Raw genomic sequence first — 9,997 nt, 5'->3', positions numbered from 1 at the left:
AGATACTTTAAAAGTTGGACTATGGTTCAATTTTGTAAAAGCCCACATTTGGAAAATCTATGCTATTTATGGCTCCAAGGTGTAAATTTATGAAATATAATTTAAATACCGCATGTGGGAGAGGAGCAACACATGTCGAGGGGGGGAAAGATTGCACGAGAAGTGGAGAATCTGCAAAAGCCTGTAGCAAAGCTACAAGGGCTTTGGACAAAGACATGGATTCGTTCAAAAATCAAAAGGTAAAGAAGATAAAGCCTCAAGAACTCTTGGATAAATCTTGGAAGGTTCATGGGAATGTTGTGGACCCTTAGATGGAGACTAGAATCAAAGGCTAGCAATTGATGTCACCCTTTCTTGCAAAACCACTACTATGCAAGAGGAACCATTCCTGGTTTCACAAAAGTGGTTTTAGCAAATTGACGATGGTTTGCAGATCCTTCTTTAAGGATGTATGGAGCAAGGTTTGAGAATCATTCTCCTATTTTTAGATTTTCGGACAATGGCGGCCAGAACAGGATTTATACAATAGAGTTAAAGGGCTCAAGAAGTCCCTTGATTGATTCCTACATTATCAAAGGAATCCACACGGTCGTCAAAGTTCTATTGCATGCCTTCGATCCCAATAATCCACCCTCTATTGAAGCAAACACAATAGAAACAATGTCAAGGTCTATGATGGTAGAAGAGTCCATGGGAAGACCAAGGCAGCTCCATGGTGCTAAAGAGCCTTTCTTGTCTAATCACTGAGTGGAGACACCATCATCAAAGGGAAATGCATTCAGCTACACCAAACTAGAAAACTGTTCTATAGAGGATTAATTCTACATAAAGCTAGCACTGGAGGCTTCAACCTTGACACGATTGCTGTCTATTGCAAGTTTGAGATGCCTTATAATCCTAATGAATTCATGGTGCAATGTGAAGCTTACAAGGATTGGTTCCACCCTATATGTATGAACCTGAGCAAAGATGCATTATTAAAAAAGAAATAAAGATGGACCCCTTTGTTTGTCCAGATTGAGACAACAATCAGCAAGATGGAGATAAGAAGCTCGACAATAGTCAAGGAGCTTCTCCAAAGACATGGCTTACTAATTATAGCTCACAAGATGGGGAAAAAAAGTGCTGCAATTCTCATAGAGTCTTTCCACAATCACAGCCAAAATAAGTGTATGATTCTTCCCCAAAATTCTGCTCTTCTTCACCATTTTCTGCTCAACCATGAGCATGACGACTTCTCTCTTGAGTGAGAGGTTAATTTTGCACATAAATGTTCTTTTTTAATAATAATCCAAATAAGCCTAAAACTCATTCTTATACATTCTTCAATATGAAAAGAAATTTAGAGTCCATACCTGTGACCTTTTTCCCAAGCAAGAGGGGAACAAAAAAAATTTAGAGTCCATACCTGTGACCTTTTTCCCAAGCAAGAGGGGAACAAAAAAAAAATCCTTATAGGGTATGTTTATTGATTTCCTAAATAGTCAAAGAATAGTGCTTAGTTAAATTCAAATTATTTGTCATAATAGTTACTGATATGTACTTTCTAAACGTAGAAAAAAATACATATTATACCATTCACTATTAAGACCTCAGTGAACTAACAATGATGCACATATGTTTTTCAATTGATCACCGAAGGATATATGTCACCGAAGGATATACATATTATACCATTCACTATTAAGACCTCAGTGAACTAACAATGATGCACATATGTTTTTCAATTGATCACCGAAGGATATATGTCACTTATTATCATTTCACATTGAGCCCATAGATTTTATTATGCATAAAATTACTTCAATTTATTATAGTTACCTTCATCTCAATACTAAGAAAAATTAGCAGGTTGTCTATGAAGGATACTTGTGTTGGTTTCCATGAGGGACACTCTTTTTTATGTCCGTGATGGATACTTTTAGTGATATATTTATCTGCGAATGGATAACTTATCACAATTAAATGTTAAGAGGGATTCTATCCGTGAGTGACGGATACTCTATCCTGACTCTTTTCACTTGCTAAAATTAAATATGCGACTGAGGACAGTTGCAACAACCCAAGCAATCGGGATGTTATGGTAATTAATTTATTAATTGTTGGGTGACCCAACAAGTGAAAAGAATATCTTGGCTTAAGTTGATTGTGAGTGAATTTGATCAACGGTAACACATGTGAGACGTGCCCAAGCTAAGTTGATTGTGAGTGAATTCGATCAATGGTAACATGTAAGACATGTGGTGTGAGCTTGATTGTGAGTGAATCTGATCAACTCTATGAACACGTGCGATGCGTGTGAAAACATTCTGAGTGAATCCAATGTGAAAAGTGAATCCACTTAATTATGTGAAGACATTGTGAGTGAATCCAATGTGGGAGAAAATCTAATTAATTATATTTCACATAGCAATGTGAATAATCGAGAGTGAATCTAGATAATGTTTTACCACTTGTCGTTATTATTTTTGTGAGTGAATCCAAAGTAATTGTGATCTTACACTGTGGACTGTCTTTGAGTATAAGTTTGAGACAACAAAGGTGGACATTGGACAAAATTATCTAGCCATGCATATGTTGCAAAATAATTAATTTTGTATGGTTTGGCCCATTGTACAGATATTGGGCAAGGTTTATTTTTGATACGATACTTTAAAAGCATTGGACTATGGTTCAATTTTGTAAAAGCCCAATTTTGAAAAAGCTATGCTATTTATGGCTACAAGGGCTAAATTTATGAAATATAATTTAAATACTGCACATGGAAGAGGAGCCACACACATCGGGGGGGAAGATTACACCGAATCTTATTTTCTTGGATTTTTATGCTCTTGAGTTATACTGTGGTGTGTATGGTTTATTTTCTTTATTAATCAATCAGTGGAATATTCAAATCTCCATGTACCAAAGGTCCTGTAACACTTATCTTGAAATATTCTTAGGATGAAAAACCAGTGAGATATTCATGCATGAATTACATGAATATCCTAGAGATATTCATGTCATGAATTACTTGAGAAATTTCCACCAAGTTTATTTCATCTATTGGGGTTGTTGAGGTGATTAAATGTTAGAGATAAAGTGCTAAAGTTCATTTAGCATGAAAAAATCTGGTTTTTCACACGATATGGCTATCTTGAGTTTTTCATATATGAATATCTCAGAGTTATTCACGTCTGATTATCTTCTAGATTAGCTCACTTGAGTTTTTTATATGTGACTATCTCAGAGTTATTCACGTCTGATTATCTTCTAGATTAGCTCACTTGTGGATTTTATCATATATGTGTCTATGTCAAAGTTATTCACACCATGATTATCTTCTAGATTAGCTCACTTATGAATTTTAGCTAATCAAATGTAGATTAGCTCACTTGTATATTGTATCTAATCAAATGTGTAAATAGTACCAATCCATACTATCACGTTAAAATAACTTACACATGAAAAACCTGTCTAGTTTTTCATGACATGAAAACCCAAAGTTCTTCATCATGTGAATAGCTTAGCCCTTGGGTAACCAAAGGTTAATAAATAAATAAAAATTGGGTCCATATATTTAGCCCGATGAACCATTATTACATTCACTTGAGATCAGAAACATACTGGGAGATGAAATTGCTCCAGAGGCTAGTGCATCAAACTACCAAGAATATAAAGTGTTGGATGTGGTCCTTCTGCTAACACACACACCAAAGTTTGTGCCGTGAATAGGTTAGCCCTTGGGTAACCAAAGGTAAATAAACAAATAAAAATTGGGTCCATGCATTTGGCTTGGTGAAACATTCTTACATACACTTAAGATAAGAAAAAATACTAGGAGATGAAATTGCATCAAACATTCTTACACGCACTTAAGATCAGAAAAATACTAAGAGATGAAATTGCTCAAGAGGATAGTGCATCAAACAACCAAGAATATGACGTGTTGGATTTGGTCCTTACACACACCAAAGTTTGTTTGCCTAGAAAGAAGAATTCATGCCAAAACAAGTAGTGAAGAATCCATGGAGGAAACTCAAACGATCCATGAGAGAGAGAGAGAGAGAGAGAGAGAGAGAGAGAGAGAGAGAGAGAGAGAGAGGGGGGGGTTGTAGCCAGGTAGTCTTTTGAACATTGCCAAAGGACTATTCGCATTGTAACTAGATTTGGATCAAGAGGCTCACTTAGCCGAAGGGGGTCATAAGCAATGAGCAATATCCAAGGGTTCTCAATAGAAAGAGGGGTTATACAAGTAATGCCTCCCTTACAACATTCGTATAGAGGGAAACCTTTACCCACCATAACAAGCAAGTCTCTTTCACTCCTAGGATTAAGAGAGATATAGAGGGCATCATGGAGAGATCTTTTTCTTCCCAATGAGTGAGGAGATGGAGGTAGAGAGGCCTTAGGCAAATACAAATCCTGAACCACAAGAAACAAGAACTGAATGCAAGAACAGCCTTAGCACAACAAAGAAATCTTGAGAGGACACAAAGCTTTAGAGCCATACACCCAAGTAAGGGATAGACAATGCAAGAAACTAGGGTTGGCCACTCAAAGCATGGAGTGACATGGGTGTAGGTCACCATCCTGGCCACTCAAAGCATGGAGTGACAACATGGGTGTAGGTCACCATCCTAGGGCGATAGCCAAGAAGGCCATGGAAGCTTGGGCATGAGCACCAAGAAGACATGAATGTCTATAGAATGAATATGATAAAAAAGGGTACAATGTCCACCATGAGCCCTATGTCTCATATAGGATCCCCTAAAAGTACACATGTAAATGTCCCTAAGCCCAAGTGCCTAGGCCCCATTCCCCCATGTGCATGTGCACCCAAACCTACTTCATTACAAACTATCCCCTCCTACAATGATGTCGTCCTCAAAATCGAAGGGTGGTCGTGCCCAAAGGAAAGACATATATAAGTGGCTATGTACAAAAGCCCAAAAAAAAGACATATATAAGTGGCTATGTACAAAAGCCCAAAAAAAAAATCACATCCATGACTGAATGTAGCGGAAGACCTGTGCATGAATCATATGACCCCCTAGGTCAAATGGAAAGGATAGAGGACTCCCATCGATGATGAGGCTATATATACAACCTCTTGGATCAAAAGGAAATCCGAGGCATGAAAAATCCAAGGGAATGGCTCCATGATAATCTGGTGCAAGTGGAGTAGATAAGGAACCACTGTCGATGACGAATCTAGTCGAGTATCCTCCAGGATCAAAGGGATATGTATGGTATATACCTCTAACCATTGAAGCTGGAATGGTAGTAGCTCCTGGATCAAAAGGAAAGCTCGACTCCAAAGAGATAGTAGTCCCAGGGTCAAAAGGAAAACTCATAAGATCGTCCTCATGACCACATTGTGAATCTGGCATGAAAGGTATCCACCGAAGAAGCTCAAAACTCTTGGCCAGAATGTCAAGTGGTCCTGGCACAAAAGAATCATCACGTCTACCAAGACTAGAATATGTCGTAGATGCACCTGAATGTCGAGCCACATATCCACAAACTATGCTCCTCAAATGGCAAAGAATGCATCCACCAAAGAAAAATGTCCTGACTCCAAAGAACACAGGATCATGTCTGACATCCAAAGGAGCCAAATGAACATAACTCAAGGTCGGCCTCATGTAGAGTCAAAGTGAACTCGTGCCTCCGTCATATGTAGCACCACTCAAGAAGTCAAAAGCATGATCCACCATATCTATTTATGTATGAGTATGATCCAACCCATGCATAATATCTCCATGTGTATGACACTCTATATGTATGTGACCCTCTAAAACAGAAGCTAGATCATCATAAAGATCGTCATCTCACTAAGCACTGACCAAGTTTCTACACAAGAGGTATAAGTGGTATCAATCAACTCACTATCAATGAAATCTCCAAGGTCATTAAGGCCATCCCCAAAGGCATAGACCAGCTCCATCACTGGTGTCCCTATATGAGCATGATCCACCATATCTATGTATGTACAATATCTCCATGTGTATGACACTCTATATGTATGTGACCCTCTAAAACAGAAGCTAGATCATCATAAAGATTGTCATCACTAAGCACTGTCCAAGTTTCTACACAAGAGGTATAAGTGGTATCAATCAACTCACTATCAATGAAATCTCCAAGGTCACTAAGGCCATCCCCAAAGGCATAGACCAACTCCATCACTGGTGTCCCTATATGACCTAAATCCCATGATAGATCAATCTCCAATAGTACTGGATCTAAGGAAATACCTAGATCAACTGTAAAACTCTCAAAGTCAATGTCATAGGATATGCTAGAAATATGATCAATATGCATACTCCTACGATGTCTCACCTCTATGAACTCATCACTACTCTCATGCACTATCCCTAACTGCTCAATCACAACAACTCGATCCACTCGAATGCTACCAGGAATGCTATGAAAACTAGGAGTAGTGGTCATATCCAAAATCTCTCCACATGTAACAAATCTAGAGGAGTATCCCAACACATCTAATACTAGAACCTCGGGTTTATGCTCCTCATGGTCTATGATGTGCTCAACGACATGTGAAATGTCAATCCCATGTGTGACTAAAGATGTATGACTAGTTGAATGATCATGACTAGCTGAATGATCATGACTAGTCAAATGCCATCAAGATTATGGAATGCATCACTATGGTCATCTAATGTATCCCTATGATCACTAGGAATAGAGATAGGTATGCTCGTAATGCTCGATGTGCTCGCTCTGCCATCCCTCCAATCAAGATCATGCCCACATGATCTGACTCACACACATCACTATGGTCATCTAATGTATCCCTATGATCACTAGGAATAGAGATAGGTATGCTCGTAATGCTCGATGTGCTCGCTCTGCCATCCCTCCAATCAAGATCATGCCCACATGATCTGACTCACACACATCACTCTCACTATCACTATCACATAAATCATCATCATGTACATATGTGTCAGTGGCATCATGTGCACGTGTATCACTATCATCATGTGTATGTGTGTGTGATACATCAATATCATCATGTGTGTGTGTGCACGATACATCATCATAGGTATGTGGGTGTGATACATCAATGTCATCACATGTATGTGTATGACCATGACCATGTGTACAAGTATCAACATCAATATCATCATCAACATGATGATCACCATCACCATCCCTCTCATCATCCAATGAATGCATGTCATAATGATACCCATCCTCAGGTATATAGTCATCTCTGCTCACAAATGTAGGGCACTCAATCAAATCCCCACATACATCCTCCCATGCAATCAATGCCGAACCATCCATGTAAAGATACCCATATAGATCCTCAACAAAATCACCATGTGTAGAACGTCTAGACCATCTAGCACAAATGTCTCCTCATCAAATAAATGTCTACACTGGCTAGGTAATAACATCTAAAGCTCAAACATCCATATGTGACATGAATATGATGTGTCATCATAGCATGATGTCGGTGAAGAAGGATCTAGAGGTCGAAGTCGCAATGTGCCAAATGTATGTATGAACTTGAAAAATGATATGTAACTCCTCACTTGAAATGGCAAATCAAGATAACAGCCATGAAGCCAGAGTGATAGGATACAAGCAGATATCACATGATTAGCGTCTGGGATGGAGACATAGTGATGTCGACGACGAAGATAGTGGGTATAGCACGGCGATCATAGGCGGGGTAGAAATAGTAATGGGAACTCATGTCGACCAAAAATGCATGAACAAGGGCTAAGATACACGTGTGAATGCCCAAAACACACTAAATGGCCAAAAGTGTGCACGTGAATGTCCAAAATACACTAAAATGACCCAAAGTGTGCATGTCGTTGTTGTCAGGCGTTTTTCTGAAAGGTGTTTTGGGCTTGTGTACATATGGAATGCATGGCTTGTGGAGAGTTTTGCTTTGAATGCCTTGGCAGATGTACAGGGTGGATGGTTTGGTTTTGGGCTTGTGTACATATGGAATGCATGGCTTGTGGAGAGTTTTGCTTTGAATGCCTTGGCAGATGTACAGGGTGGATGGTTTGGTTTTGGGCTTGTGCAGGCTTGTCCAGAACGTGGTCTACTTGGAGATGACATCAACCACTCGGTTGCTTGAGTGTGTACGCGTCCAAGAAATAAATGGGTACTGGCGGATTGTATTTGAAGGTATACATGGAAGCATGGGCAATTAAAAGTTGAAGGGGCCAATGTCGCATTGCATTGGATGAAAAGGAGGGTGATTGTGGCCATCTTCTAGGCCTTAGGAAAAATAAAAAAATAAAAATCAACGTTGCCAACAAAGCAATAGCCACTTGGAGGTTTGTATTGCTGCCAACGCAGCTGCCGGCGTGAGCCTTTGGAGGAAAGGTTGCCACCTGGTAGAGTGGAGGAGGCTTCTTTTGTGCGAACTGCAGAGGACAGGCGACTTCTGGGGGAGCCCCCTTGGTGTGTGGCCGCCTTGTGAGAGAGGCTTCTTCTGGTGAGCGGCGGGGGGCTGAAGGTTTTGGCTGCAGCAGCAGAGAAGAGGCTGGCGCAGGCGAGGCTGGAATGTGGCTGTCTTTGGGATACAAAGGATGGCACCGTGAAGCAGTGAAGAGGACAGCGTGGTTGTGATTGCTGAAGACAAGCTTGATGTGGAGGGTCTTGGCACAGAGGCTGGCGACGACTGTGAGCCGCCAAAGAGAGGGCTGGTGCCAAGTGAAGCAGAGAAGAGGCGACAGGGTGGCTGGATGCTGACCAGAGAAAGTGCTTTGGGTGTTGTGTGTTGGTGGCAGATGGTGCCAACGTGAAGGACCATCTGAAGAGAGAGAGGTGTTGATGGTGACTGACGCAAGCAAAGGCAAGAGAGGTAGCCGTTTTAGAGAGTGTTGGCGACACACACAGAAGTGATGGGTTGCAGAGAAGTTGAGGGTTGCTGGTGGGGTGCCCTCTGAAGAGAGAGAGAGAGAGAGAGAGAGAGAGAGAGAGAGAGTGTCCGGGTTCTTTTTGGTGTGGTTGGCGCAACCACGGACGCTACTAGTGGCTGGTCGTTTCGTGTATGGTTGCCGTCAGGAGAGAGAGTGCAGTGCAGAGATGCATGGGTCGTGTGGTTGAAGAGGCTTGGTCGTGTGGTTGAAGAGGCTTGGTCGTCAGATGCAAGGTTGTAATTCCAGAGGCGGTGAGGCCGTGGTCGAATTCCCTGGCAGTAAATCCAGGCCTGAGTGTTTGTATGGTTGTGTGAGTAAGGCTTCTGTGTCGGGAGAAGCTTGTATGAAGTGTTGATTTGGAATTTTGTGCTGTCTTTCTGGTGTGTGGATGGTGTGGTGAACTGAGAGAAGTGTTCCAGCCGGTGGCTGGTGGTGCCCCCGTTCATGTTGGTGTTTCCAAGGCTGTTGGAGTGGACAGCTATAGAGGCAGGCGATTCCGTGTCCGGAATTTCCGACATCGTGAATGCCCAAAATACACTAAAATGGCCCAAAGTGTGCATGTAAATGTCCAAAATATACCAAATCTACTACACGGCACATTAACCACCAACACGAGGCTCAAAACATGTGAACAACCTCAAATAAAACATCAATGCATGTGGCACACCTCACACGTATGAACAATCACCCAATATGCCCACACTACACACACGAACTATCTCCACAAACTCAAGGCATGAGGACAAACTCCATCACCGCATGTGAACACCCCTAACTCAATGCATACTTATCATGCATGGGAACCACCACTAGCACAAGTAAGGGTCAAGTGTGGAAATGGCCAAGCGATAAATGGGAGATATAAAAAAAATGAGTGTGAACAAGTTGAAAAATGGCCAAGATGGGCAAAGTGATTAAGAACCTAGGGTGTGGGTTGGACAAAATGAATGGGAATAGGAAATGGCCAAAGGATCCAAGGTAAAACAAGGTCTAGGGTGTGAAAAGGCTAAGAGAGAAAGAAAGAAAAGAAAACCTAAACGTTAGACTTCACACGTTTTTTTTCCCCTCTACTTCTCCTTCTCCCATTGGTGCCTCAACTC

The 9,997-nt window shown here is 41.0% G+C and overlaps 1 pseudogene; it reads left to right on the top strand.

Moving 5' to 3' along the window:
* Positions 1–447: 447 nt before the first annotated feature.
* LOC147603905 (chromatin remodeling protein EBS-like) lies at positions 448–1,168 on the top strand (annotated as a pseudogene).
* Positions 1,169–9,997: the final 8,829 nt, after the last annotated feature.

Source organism: Cibotium barometz, chromosome 63 (genome assembly GCF_041138505.1).
Source record: "Cibotium barometz isolate CiBa-2024 chromosome 63, ASM4113850v1, whole genome shotgun sequence".
NCBI classification, from domain to species: Eukaryota; Viridiplantae; Streptophyta; class Polypodiopsida; order Cyatheales; family Cibotiaceae; genus Cibotium; species Cibotium barometz.
Note: the sequence above shows the minus strand (reverse complement) of the source record. Positions and strands in the feature narration are given on the sequence as shown.